General features: G+C 37.4%; 1 pseudogene; it reads right to left on the bottom strand.

Moving 5' to 3' along the window:
- Positions 1-3,385: 3,385 nt before the first annotated feature.
- LOC132226723 (transgelin-2-like) lies at positions 3,386-12,355 on the bottom strand (annotated as a pseudogene).
- Between the last annotated feature and the right edge of the window lie 1,436 nt (positions 12,356-13,791).

Genomic DNA, 13,791 nt, shown 5'->3' on the forward strand with positions numbered 1-13,791 from the left:
CAGTATTTGGATTACAGACCAAATGGAATTAACTTTGAGTTTGAGGGTTGAAGAGATAAAAAATTTTAATGAGCCGAAACCGGTTTGGCTCAGTGGATAGAGCATCGGCCTGTGGACTCCAGGGTCCCGGGTTCGATTCCGGTTAAGGGCATGTACCTGGGTTGCGGGCACATCCCAAGTGGGAGATGTGCAGGAGGCAGCTGATCGATGTTTCTCTCTCATCGATGTTTCTAACTCTCTATCTCTCTCCCTTCCTCTCTGTAAAAAATCAATAAAATATATTTTTAAAAATTTTTTAATGATTTTGTTAAGAACAACTCCAAAACTGTAGAATATAATTATAATATATTAATAAGCATAAATAGATTGAACAATATAGATAACCATGTTCAGTGAAATAGCTATATTGATTTTAAGTCATGTTTCAAATGCAGAATAAAATTCTTAACTTCAAATAACAGAAAACTGCTATACCACATTAGCAGTGAATGTTCTGTATATTGACGCAGATATATAACAACCATCTGACAGCCCATTGATCATTTCAGGCACCCTCTTATTCTCTTTAAACATGAGAAATATAGCAATGTGCTTCTTGTTATTCAGAGAATCAAGATTCATGGAATGTAGACCCAGCACTGTCACTTAATAGCTGTGTTAACAGGAGGATATTAATAACAGGGCAGCCTAACTTACAGGATATAGTGAACATAAAAATACATTCCATATGTAATTTTGTAAAGTGTGCTTTGAAGATCATATCATTCTATGAATATGTATAATTATATATGAAATACAATACTGTGTGGGGGAGTTTGTAGAAATTATAAACTAAAAATGGTATCTGAAAAAAATCTCTTTTTAGTAAGAATATTTTCTCATAGTTAATAGCATGTATAAATGTACACATCACATCAAGACTATCTCACTCTTTTTTTGTTTTCATTTAAATTCTTCTTTTCAATTCTGATAAATAATATATTAAAAATCATAATGAGTATGACCATTTCTCTCACTAAATATAGAAGTTGGTCAATTTATAAATTACTAAAATTTTTATTTTGACTCCTTTTTGTGTATGGCAAAAAACACATAACCTGAAATGTACCTTTTTATCCATCTTTAAGTATATATATAATTCTGTAATGCTATGTATATTGACATTGTTATAAAACAAATATCCAGAACTTTTCATCTTGCAAAACTGAAACTATATAGGCTTTAAACAACAATTCCTATAATCCCCCTCACCTAGACTTGGTAACCACCATTTTACTTTTTGTTTCTATGAATTTGACTACTGTAAATACTTTAAGTGGAATCATGCAGTATTTGTCTTTTTGTAACTGGTTTATTCACTTAGCATAATACCCTAAAGATTAAATCCATATTATAGTGTGAGACAGAATTTCCTTTCTTATAAGGCTGAATATGAATAAAATGTTCCATTTTATGTATACTAATATATCATGTTTTGCTTGTCCATTTATTCATTGATGGATATTTGGATTTTGAGTCTATTGAGAATAGTGCTGTTATGAACATGCATTTGAAAACCACTTTGAAACCCTGCTTTCAATCTTTATTCAGAAGTGAGATTGCTGTTCCATATAATAGTTCTATTTTTAATTTTTTGAGGAAACACCTTAATGTTTTCCACAGTAGTTGCACAATTTTACAATCCCACCAACAGTGCATAAGAATTCTAATTTCTCTACATCATCACCAACACTTGATTTTTGAAAAAAGGTTATAGTGGCCATCTTAATAGGTGTGATTTGATATCTCATTGTAATTTTGATTTGCCTTTATCTAATGATGAATGATGTTGAGTATCTTTAATTTGCTGTTAGTCATTTGTATATTTGTGTATCCTCTGGGAAATGTGTATTAACGTCCTTTGCCCATTTTGTAATGGGTTATTTGTTTATTTTCTTGTTGCAGTTTGGAAGTTCTGCATATAGGCATACCTCCCTTTATTGCACTTCATTGTACTGTGCTTCACAAATACTGCTTTTTCTTTTTTCTTTTTCTTTTTCTTTTTCTTTTTCTTTTTCTTTTTCTTTTTCTTTTTCTTTTTCTTTTTCTTTTTCTAATACAAATTGAAGGTTTATGGCAATCCTGTATTGAACAAACTGAAAACCAGCTGGTAAAGATTTATCATTCTAGATGCCAATAAGAACATTCGTGATTGATGGGAAAAGGTCAAGCATAGCAGATGTTTGGAAGAAATTGATTCTAATGCTCATGGGTGACTTTGAGGGATTCAAGACTTCAGTGAAGGAAGCAACTCTGGTGGTGAAAATAATAAGAAACCTAAAATTAGAAGTGGAGCCTCAAGATGTAATTTCATTAATGCAATCTCATGATAAGACTTTAATGGATAAGGAATCGCTTCTTATGGTTGAACAAAGAAAGTGGTTTCTTGAGATGAAAACTATTTCTGGTGAAGATGCTGTGAAAATTGTTGAAATGGCATCAAAGGCTTTAGCATGTTACATAAACTTAGTTTATAAAGCAGTGGCAGGGTTTGAGGATTGACTCCTATTGTTAAAAAGGTTCTACTTTAGGTAAAATGCTATCAAACAGCTCCTCATGCTTCAGAGAAATTGCTCTTGAAAAGTCAATCAGTGCGGCAAACTTCATTGTTGTCCTATTTTAAGAAATTGCCACAGCCACCCAAACTTTAGCGACCACCAACCACTCTGATCACTCGTCCACCATCAACATTGAGTCAAGACCCACCCCCCCAACACACACACACCAGTTAAAACATGACTTGCTGAAGGCTCAAATGATGGTTAGCATTTTTTAGATATAAAGTATTTTTTTTCCAAAAAAAGGGAGATTCTTTATTCAAATCAGCAAACTCAGATTCTTCCAGCTGCAGACCAGGGGACAACCCTCCCTCCCCTCCCCTGACCTCTTAGCCACAGCGAGGGGAATGAAAACTGAGAAGCCAAGAGGGCCTCTCCCAGGGCAGGCTGCTCCAGCGTGTGGTGAGCCTAGTCCAGCTGTGGCAGGGTGGCGGCTGCCAGGACCCCTCTCTATAAATTGAGTCTCTGCAGTCACAGCTGTGGGGAGGCACATTTGTGGAAGGAAGGCCCAAAGGCAACGTTGTTGACCCCAGCTGCGGAATGGGTTGAGAGATCAGGGTGAAGAGGTATGCAGAAGAGGCCCTAAAGTTTAGTCCGGGGAAGAGGCTAGTTGATCCAGTTTCTGTGGGTTTGGAGAAGGGAATGTGTTAGTGATCATAGGGGGAGAAGCCGCTATTGGGCACCCCCAGAGGAGACACACCAAGCCAGGCCCCCACCCTGGCTGAGAGGAGCTTGAGGGCTCCAGGGGGCTCTTGGGGAATGTCACTGCTAAAATATATATTTTTATATATTAACCATCCAAGGAAGGCAGGAGCAGGGCTGGGAGCGGATCACAGGATCTGGCGTGACATCCCAGAGCCGGTCATGCCTGCCTGAGAGGCCCTATTGTTGGTGCCCATCTGTAACCCAATCACGTTCTTGCCCTCTTGCAGCTGGTTGTCTGAGAAGTTACTGGGGTTCTCCTTGGGCGTCTTAGGAAACCAGTTGGGATCCCCAGAGAAAAGGCCATCCTCCTGGGCTACTGCCAGCCCGGCCAGGTTCACCAGTGTCCGTCGCTCGCAGGCCGCGCTCTGTCCTCCCCTGAGGTCCACCGTCTGGAAGAATTCGGCGGGGTTGATGCCCTAGCGCTCAGCTGCTCGCAGGAACTAAGAGATCTGCTCCATCTGCTTGAAGGCCATGGTGCAGGCCTGGATCTTCTTCACTGGGGCCTGCCCCTCAGGGTACAGCCTGTTAGTGGGCTCACACAGCACCGAGCCACCCTTGAGCCGGTTCTGGGAGCTCTCCTGCCCCGGCTGGGGCCGGCCCACATCCTTGCGGCACTGGGTGGTTATCCACTGGATCGGGGTCCGCTCCAGGTCTGTGTCGCTCTGTTTCTCAATCTTCTGCTGCACCTCCTGGCTCAGCCATAGGCGGGTACCTGTTGGCCATTCTTAAGGGGGATGGTGGCTGAGGGGGGCGTTGGGTGGGCAGGAGAGCGTGGGGCTGCAGGGCGAATCAGAAATAAAGTGTTTTTAATTATTCTCTATTTTTTTTGGTGTAATGCTATTTTTGTACACTTAATAGACTGTAGTTCACTGTAAACATAAGTTCTATCTACACTGGGAACCCCCCTCCAAATTGTGTGCCTCCCTTTAGTTGGTTATTTACTTTATTGCATTTATATTCATCTCTTCCCACAGATTTAAGAAGCTTTTAACATTGTTTCTGGCTGTTGCTCCGTATTCTTGCCAATATTTGGTATTGTCACTTCTGGATTTTGATCATTCCCAGAGGTGTATAGTAGTATCTCATTGTTTTACTTTGTATTTCCCTGATAACATAGATTGTAGAGTGTCATGTCATGATTATTTGCTGTTTCTATATCTCCTTTGGTGAAATGTTTTTTAAGCTCTTTGGCCTTTAAAAAAAATGCTTTAAATGATTTTAGAGAGAGGAAGGTAGAGGGAGAGAGAGAGGGTGAGAGAGAGAAAGGGAGAGAGGAAGAGAGAGAGAGAAACATCGATGTGAAAGAAACATCCAGCATTTGCCTCCTACTGGCCCCTTACTGGGGATTGAGCCTCTAACCTGAACATGTGCCCTGACAGGAATGAAACCATCAACCTTTGTGTGCATAGGAAGATGCCCAACCAACTGACTCACACCATTCAATGTCTATAGGGATATTTTCACTTCCATTTTGATCATAGTAATTTGTGTCCTCTCACTTTTGCTCTTAGTAAGCCTGGCTAGAGGTTTATAAAATTTAAATGACCTTTTCAAAGAACTAGCTTTTTGTTTCTGGGATTTTTCTCCAGTGATTTCCTGTTTTCAATTTTATTGACTTATGCTTTATTTTTAATATTTCTTTTCTTCTGATGATATCAGGTTTTATTTGCTCTTCTTTTTATAGTGGTGAATTATTTTAAATAAATTATTTTAGATCTTCCTTCTGTTCTAATATATGCATTCAATGATGTAAATTTCCCTTTAAACACTACTTTTGCTGCATGTCATCCATTATTTTTTGCCATGTTTGGAACCAACTGTCAGCTGAAGTTACAAAATGATTCACTGACATTGTATCCTAATTGTATTTAGAGTTTTACACTTGTATTTCTGTCTGGGATTTTTTTGAGGCAGGTATGATTAGCCTCTAGTGCAATAATTGGCATATCTATTTTTTCCTGTTTTAAGATGCTCTCTTTCCTTTAATAGAAAGTCACAATGTGTTCTGGGTCTATTTCCAGACTTTGTATTCTATTCAGATATGTTGCTATTTATATCTGTCAAATATCTGCTAATTACTGTAAGTTTATAATGTATTTAAACATATTTAATGATATTTCTAACTGCATTACTCTATATTAGCTAAATTCTCTTGCTGTGTTTTAGTTTTTATTTTCTAGAAATTGATTATCTTTTTGAGAAAGTTTAGTTTAAAGATCCACTAAAATTGCTTTTTAATATTTTGCTGAAAATTTTTTCAGTAAAGTTTTATGATTTCATCTTTGTATGTTCTGTGTATATAATTTTTATTCCACATCTAGTCTTATGTTCTAGTGAAGTGAAAAGGATTATTTTGCTGTTACTGTTGTGGCTGTATTTTCCAGTTCATTATTACTGCTATGTAAGAAATGTTTTGAATTTTATGAATTTATTTGCTACTTTTATTGATGCTTTTTCCTCTTTGTCTGAAATCAGTTTATTTGAAATAATTTAACTCATTTTTATATTTACACTTCTTATTTAACTTATGCTCATTAAAATGAAACAAAAGTGGTATACTGGTAAGAGGGGACCATTGTTTGTTTGTATTTTATACTTTTTTTAAAAAATATATTTTATTGATTTTTTACAGAGAGGAAGGGTGAGAGAGATAGAGAGTTAGAAACATCAATGGGAGAGAAACATCCATCAGCCACCTCCTGCACACTCGCCACTGGGGATGTGCCCGCAACCCAGGTACATGCCCTTGACCGGAATCGAACCTGGGACCTTTCAGTCCGCAGGCCGATGCTCTATCCACTGAGCAAAACCGGTTTTGGCTGTATTTTATACTTTTAAAAGTAAATACTGCCTGATAATTTTTAAAGAAGAAATATTGGGTTTTGTTCATACATCTACAATCAGTTTTTCATATGATCTGATCATACCTTTTTCCAACATTTATTAAAACTTCCTTTTAGCATGTTAATATCATTAATTATTTAAGATATGAATGCTAATATAAAAAAATTTTAATGTATTTTCCAATATTGAACTTTCTTATATTCCTAGAATTTAAAATCATGCTTGGCATTTTATTGATTCTGTTATTTTAGTTATTCTTTCCTTTAGATATTGATATTTACACTCATATTGAAGATTTATTTTCAATTTTTATTTGCCAGAATTCTATGCTAGGCTTTGGTATTCTGTGTGCTTCTAGAATTTCCAGAGGTAACCCCAAAACCCACTCTATCTTGTTGAAGCATAAAATATTTTATTGAATCACATAGGTAGCAAACTTTATTATAGAAAGCCACCATAAATTGGCTTAAAGATAGTCTGAACATAGATAATTCAGTATAGTTCATGTTTGTCAGAGAGTGTGAGATTAACCACAGAAATTAAATGTAGAGGTGCCAACTCAATGGTGTCTCTATAGATGCCGTGGCCTGTAGCAAGTAGAAGAAGAAAGTCAGGTGCAAGAATAATAGAGAAGAAACTTGTTGAGTCCCCAATGAGTATAAGACAGTCAAACTCCCCATGGACTTTCCACATTCTGAATTTATAAAAGAAGAAAAATTGAAATAAAATTTTCATAATTTAAAATATTTTACATTTTAACTTTATTGTTGCTAGTATATGCAGTTAAATTTAATCATAATTGTTACACATTTCTTCAATACTAAGGTTATTTTTATCATATCCTGATTGAAAATTTTATATTGATAAACTTAGAACCTGGCACAACACTCATACTTTCATAGATTCAAATAGAATACTTAGACTACTTCCTGTGTACTAAAATGGCAATCCAAATGTAATAATGCAGTCTTTTGTGAATCACAGAGATTAAAGTCATGATAAAAATTTCAAATGGACCAGCTATGGAGATGTTTACTGCTTACCCGTTAATTTTCCTGGTTTGAATATGAAGTAGTCTAACACATTAGAAAATGACAATAGATTACAAGGAAAGCAATTGGGCAGTGATTGCAATTATAGAAGCTATTCCAGATGAAGTATTATTTTCATGGACAATTAATAAACCCCTGGCATTGGGAAGTAGTTATATGCCTGAAAACTTTTTTTTAATGCTTTTTATTATTGATTTTGGAAAGAGAAAGGGAGAGGAGAAACATTGATTTGTTTTTCCACTTATTTATGCATTCTTTTACGTCCTCTGACTGGAATGGAACCCACAACTTTGGTGTATTGGGACAATGTTCTAATCAACTTAGCTGCCCAGCCAGGGCTTCAAACCTGTTTTTAAAAAATATCATCTAGTCTGGCAAATATAGATCACCTGGAATTAAGACTTTACCATCCTGCTTTAAGGATATATGATAGTTCACATTAGCGCCATAATTTGTGTTGGAAGACATTAACAACTTCATCATCTCCACAAGCCATCATCCTGGGACGTGTCACTAATAACTTGATTCTTATGGACCCTGAGAAAACCAGGAGATCAGGGGGTAGCCAGTTTAAGTTACTTAGCAACAACGGTAAGACATGTATCAGAATGAAGAATGAATTCAGGAAATGTTAAACTCCTGCACATCATTGAATTTGGGGGGAATTTAAGTATTTGGGCAATATAGGATACTTCCTCAAAGAGAAGAATAATATGCCTCATTTTCTTGTTTTGTTTCAGTCTGGATCTGATTGACCCATAATTTGGGAAGAAGAGTAGTGATTAATAGGAGACTATTTACAAATCTCTAGGAAGCATGGAAAAAGGAAAGCCAACAAAGGATATGGGGGCATCTCATGGTAGCGAAGAGAGGGAGCTATTATCCTTCTACATCAGAAGGAGTAAAAGTGAAAAAAAATGGTTGTACAAATGCAGAGATAGTGGCTATACTTACAGAAGATGTCAGCTTGAGAGAAGTTATGTGAGCATTGTTATATAAATGTAGCATTCCTAGAGAAAGCAAAATGGACTATTTAGTGAAAGAGATACTCTAACTGAAATCTCCTTTTCTTGGCCACTCACTGATTGGTTCAATACACCAGAGAACAGTGGAAACCATTAATTTCACTACAAAATGTTGGCCTTCTGTGGTTCAGAAAAGGATGATGTATGGGCAGAGATGACTTAGGAGAAACAAACAGAAAATATCCAGTATTAGGAGCAGACATATTGATAGGTCCCTTTGGCGTCTTGAGGCAAAGTAGATGGCATTTAACTGCCCTGTTTTTGCCTGTTAACTCAAAACCTAGAGTACTACTAGCTGTAGTTAGACATAGGAACTAGAATAATTTTCCAGCTGCCCCACATATGTAGTAAGCTTCTCTAATATTCAATACCATATCTTGAAAGATTTCACTGGATTTGGGTTCCAATTAAATGGATCGCCATGCTTTATGGGGTCTAAAAATTTCTGATAAAAGAATCATATCAGAAGCTCAAAGCTTCAGAAATAAGCCCATGTCACTTTCAAGAAATAAGTAAATTCCCTTAAAATACTCTTTTCTTAGAATTGAAAGGTTTTGCTGGATATTAAATAACTAGAGGCCCGGTGCACAAAAATTTGTGCACTCGGGGGGGGGGGAGGTCCCTCAGCCTGGCCTGTGCCCTCTCGCAGTCTGGGACCCCTCGGGGGATGACCACCTGCTGGCTTGGGCCTAAGCTGGCTATCAGACATGCCTCTGGCAGCCCGGCAGCCCTCGGGGGATGTCCACTTGCCAGCGGGGAACAGATCTAAACTGCAATAGGACATCCTTAGCGCTGCTGAGGAGGCAGGAGAGGCTCCCACCACCACCGCCGCACTGGCAGCCATTAACCTGGCTTGTGGTTGAGCAGAGCTCCCCCATGTGGGAGCGCATTGACCACCAGAGGGCAGCTCCTGCATTGAGCATCTGCCCCCTGGTGGTCAGTGTGTGCCATAGTGACCAGTCATTCTCAGTCTTTCTGCTGTTAAGGTCAGTTTGCATATTACCCTTTTACTATATAAGATAGAGGCCTGGTGCACGGGTGGGGGCTGGCTGGTTTGCCCTGAAGGGTGTCCCGGATCAGGGTGGGGGTCCTGCTTGGGTACCTGGCCAGCCTGGGTGAGGGGCTGATGGATGTTTGCAGCTGTTCACACCCCCTTCAGGGTGGGGGACCCCACTGGGGTGCCTGGCCAGCCTGGATGAGGAGCTGATGGCTGTTTTCAGTCTGGCCACACCCCCTTTAGGTCGGGGGTCCCCACTGCGGTGCCTGGCCAGTTTGGATGTGGGGCTGAGGGTTTTCAGGCTGGCCAAGCCCACTGGCGACTGAAGCTCCCAGCCTCTCCTTTTTTTCTTTTCTTTTTTTTAAATCTGGGATTTATTTATCTTCTATAATTGAAACTTTGATGCCACTCCAGCTCCGAGGCCAAGGCCTGCTGAAAGCAGGTATCTGGGGTTTGTTTAGCTTCTACAATTGCAACTTTGTTCATTAGAGTGGAGCTCAGAGCCTGGCCACCGAAGGGAGCAAGCAAGCCTCCTGCTCACTTCAGCTGCGTGGTTGCTGGTCACCATCTTTGTTGGCGGTTAATTTGCATATCTGATTAGCCAATGGGAAGTGTAGCAGAGGTATGGTTAATTTCAATCTTTGTCTATTATTAGATAGGATTAGCAATTGGAACCTTAGGAACCATGCAACTTTAGCAGAGATTGTGAATTGAATACTGTCTGGTCAATGTCGGTATCAAGTGAGCTAATTTAGTGGTTCCCCATCATTGAAAGCAAGTACTATATATTGAAAGATCTAAGACAAAACCAAGACTGTTCCTTGTAGAGCAGACCCTCCCAGTCTACCTGTCCATGATATCATTGAGATCTCTGTCAACCACTGTGTTTAGCCTTAAAGGCGCCCCTATGTGATGTTCATTAAATAATGCCATTACTTCTCAGGGTTTAATCTGTTGGGGAAAAATAATGAGACTGACATTATTATCTTTTTCAGAATGGCATAAGTCCTTTGAAGCAATTAGGTGCCACCTATCTAATTACCTGTGTATATATGTGTGTGTATTTGCTTGTAGTGTGTATATTTATAGTTACCAAAAAGTAGAAGTGTGGGTGATATTTTCTAAGAATATATTTAATGACTCACTTAAAAATTTTGTTTATAATCTCCATGACTCTGTCCTTCATTTGTTTGGCAATGTTCATAATCAAGTGAGAAACATTTTTACCAAGGAATATAATTAGGAGCCTGATAGAGTGGCTGAGGTTCCTGCCTCGCCATTTCTAACAACTCCTTCCATGAGAAAGTAGGGAAAAAGAGGATAGGGAGAAAAGGTAGAGTGATTTTCATGTTTTTTAAAAGTTAAATAGTGTGTAATAAAAAATGGTGGCAGGAAAGAAAATAGAACTTGGAGGAGTCTCTAGTGCAATCACATGAGCATTGATATTTTGTTAAAGACTAAATATGCAATAGTTTCAAAAGCTCAGATAGAAATGATTGGAAATTACTCCTAGATAAAGAACTCTAACTGGAATATATTGGCAATAAAGGGGAATGTCATAATTATCAGTGGTAATAATTCTACAGAATTTAGAGTTCTAATATTTACCTTTATTTCTGGCTTCATATGAATTATAATTTTAAAATTATTTTTCTTTTTTCTAATATTACATAAGGTATGGGTATGGTTAAGTTTAGTCTCCAAATAATGTAAGTTTTCCAAATAATGTAAATTTTAAAAATAGGTATCTTTTGCCCTAGCCAATTTGGCTCAGTGGATTGAGTGCCAGCCCATGGAATAGAGAGTCATGGGTTTGATTCTGGTCAAGGACACATACCTCAGTGGCAGGTTCGATCCCCTGCTGGCCCTGGTAAGAGTGCATGCTGGAGGCAACCAGTCCATGTGTCTCTCTCACTTGGATGTTTCTCTCTCTTTGTGTCTCCCAATCACTTCCACTCTCCCTAAAAATCAATGGAAAACAAATAGATATCTTTCAGAGTAAGCTGAATACTTTAAGCACAAGATCTCTGAAAGATACCTATTTGTATCTCACAAGGAATGGCTTTGGATTGCTTATTTTTAGAGAAGGAAACATTTTGTTTAGATGTCTGTCTGTATGTATGTTGTTTTTAATACTTGAGTCAGAATCTAACATAATATAGAGACATTTTAATTACATCTAGATCAAAAGATTGTATTTGAATGTGCACTTATTAAACAAGGAGTGGATTTAATTTTATCTTTTCCCCCTTCTTATCTACTCTGTCCTTGCATCAATAACAACGCCAGGAGAGCTACATTTTCCACATTCTATGAAGTCATATTGAGGCCATCAGTAACCATGCCTCAAGAGCTACCAATTTGTCTTGACTAAAGGATAAACTGTAATCTAGTAAGGTTTTCAGTTCTGAGCATTTGAACATAGGGTATCACAGAGTACATATACTTTGAAGCTGAGTAGTTCTGATGACAATAGCTTCCAAGGGCATTCTCAACAAGCCTTTGCAGCTGTCCTTTCTTAAGCCTTAATTATTTTGAATTTTTTCTTTAGTTTGGTAAGCTGCGAAATATTTTATTATTATTTTTTGTTCTCACCCAAAGATATGTTTATTGATTTTCTTTTTTTTTTTTTAAGAGAGAGAGAGAAACGTAGATATGAGAAAAACATTGATCAGTTGCTTCCTCTATAGCACCCTAACTGGGGATTGAATCTGCAATCTAAGTATGTGCCCTGACTAGGAAATCAAACCCACAATCTTTGGGGGTATGGATGACACTCCAGCCATTAGGGCACAAGTATTTTTTAAATACATTTATTATGTTTGTTTACTATAGTCAGTACATATAATTTAGAATCAAAGACTCCAAACTAATGTTGTTGACCTTTCTTCACCACACAGGATAGCAATTGTGTTCCATTGCAAATGAAGAAAATTTACCAAAGTGGCTCATATACACAGAGTTAATTATCTTACCTAAAATAATCCTGGACCTGGGCACTTTGAGATTAATATGATAGTTCCACAGTTACCAGTTATCAGGGAACCAGACTCCTTTGATCTTTCTGCTCTGCAGTACTGGAGTCAGATCTGAATTTCTCTTCATGTATAAGATGACTGACAGAACTTCATACATGGTTTCCACATTACAAAAGAAGAAAGAATAGAAGAAAGAAAAGTATAGCACCTTTCATAAAAGTCATCTGTCTAGTATAAAGGGGAAGGCAAAAGTAGGGTTGCCGTTGTTCATATGGAAAATAATACAGTAATTGATAAATAATAATACAATAATAAACTCTGTTTCATGTACTCACAACTGTAAACCTAATTTTGCTCACAATGTATTTTATAATATTTCTCATTATCCAGAACTTGGTCATGGTCATAATGCCACTCTGTGCTACAAATCAAGCTTCTGTCACTTATGATTATGTGGAAAAAGGCAATTTTTCTACTATCTTCTTCATGAATGTTTTATAATTTGTTGTATGGTTAAAATATTTGGCGTATTAAAATACTGCATACTGTCTTAGTTACACTTTGGTTGTCATATAAATATCATGTATAGAATCTCAATGGAAACCATAAAAGATAGCTCCATTCTATAATTTCTTACTTGAAACAAGTTTTGTAAGAAAGGACAACCCTACATGTAATCATTGTATGAGAACTTGGAAATAATTATTGATGGCTCTGTTGATTATTTTTCAGGGGGAAAACTTTTGTTCTCATTTATATTAATAAAAAGACTATTGGAATTTATATTTTACTACTTAGACATTCAATCATTTTACTATGCCATGTTCTCTTTTTTGTGTGGAATATTAGAAAACATAGGAAGGCAAATCACTGTAAATGAAAATCACAGCATCTTATGTCTTTGAATTACCCCCTTCTCACATGCTGTATTATTTGTGTTTATTTAAAAGTCTATAGTTCTACTATGCTACATTTAAACACACAAACACGTACAAATTGGTTGATACTGGTTTACAATTGTGAGTACACAAAAAAGTTTATTCTTGTAATATCCATTATTGTATTATTTTTCCATATGGACAATTGTAAACCTTCTTTTCCCCACACATGTATATTATCTATGAAACCTCACCTAATATTAACTCTGTAGGTATGGAAGGGAAGACTTCACATGGTTTACTTCTGTATTCATTTACTGTTACAGGTAAAGCATGTACACAACAGTAATCAGTGGTTGGTGTAACTAATATATTACTATACAAATAGGACCATAATATAGTTGAAAAATTGAGATGACTTTCTTATAAGTACCGCGCGCTAACCGATTGCGCCACTGGAGCTCCGAGATGACTTTCTTATATAGATTATTGTACAGCTTATTCAGTGTATGTAGCGATTGTAATTTGCCATTCCAAGGGCAGCTCTTCCATCCAAACCCTGTTCTTACTCCTTAATCCATGCAGTGTGGTCTCTCTAGAAAAAAAAAAAATGGCTTTCTCTTTCTTTGGCCTTTGTTTTGTTAATTGAGACCATTCAGTCCACAGGCCTATGTCCTATCCACTGAGACAAACCAGCTAGGGCTCTTTCTTTGGC

This window comes from Myotis daubentonii, chromosome 2 (assembly GCF_963259705.1).
Source record: "Myotis daubentonii chromosome 2, mMyoDau2.1, whole genome shotgun sequence".
Lineage (NCBI taxonomy): Eukaryota > Metazoa > Chordata > Mammalia > Chiroptera > Vespertilionidae > Myotis > Myotis daubentonii.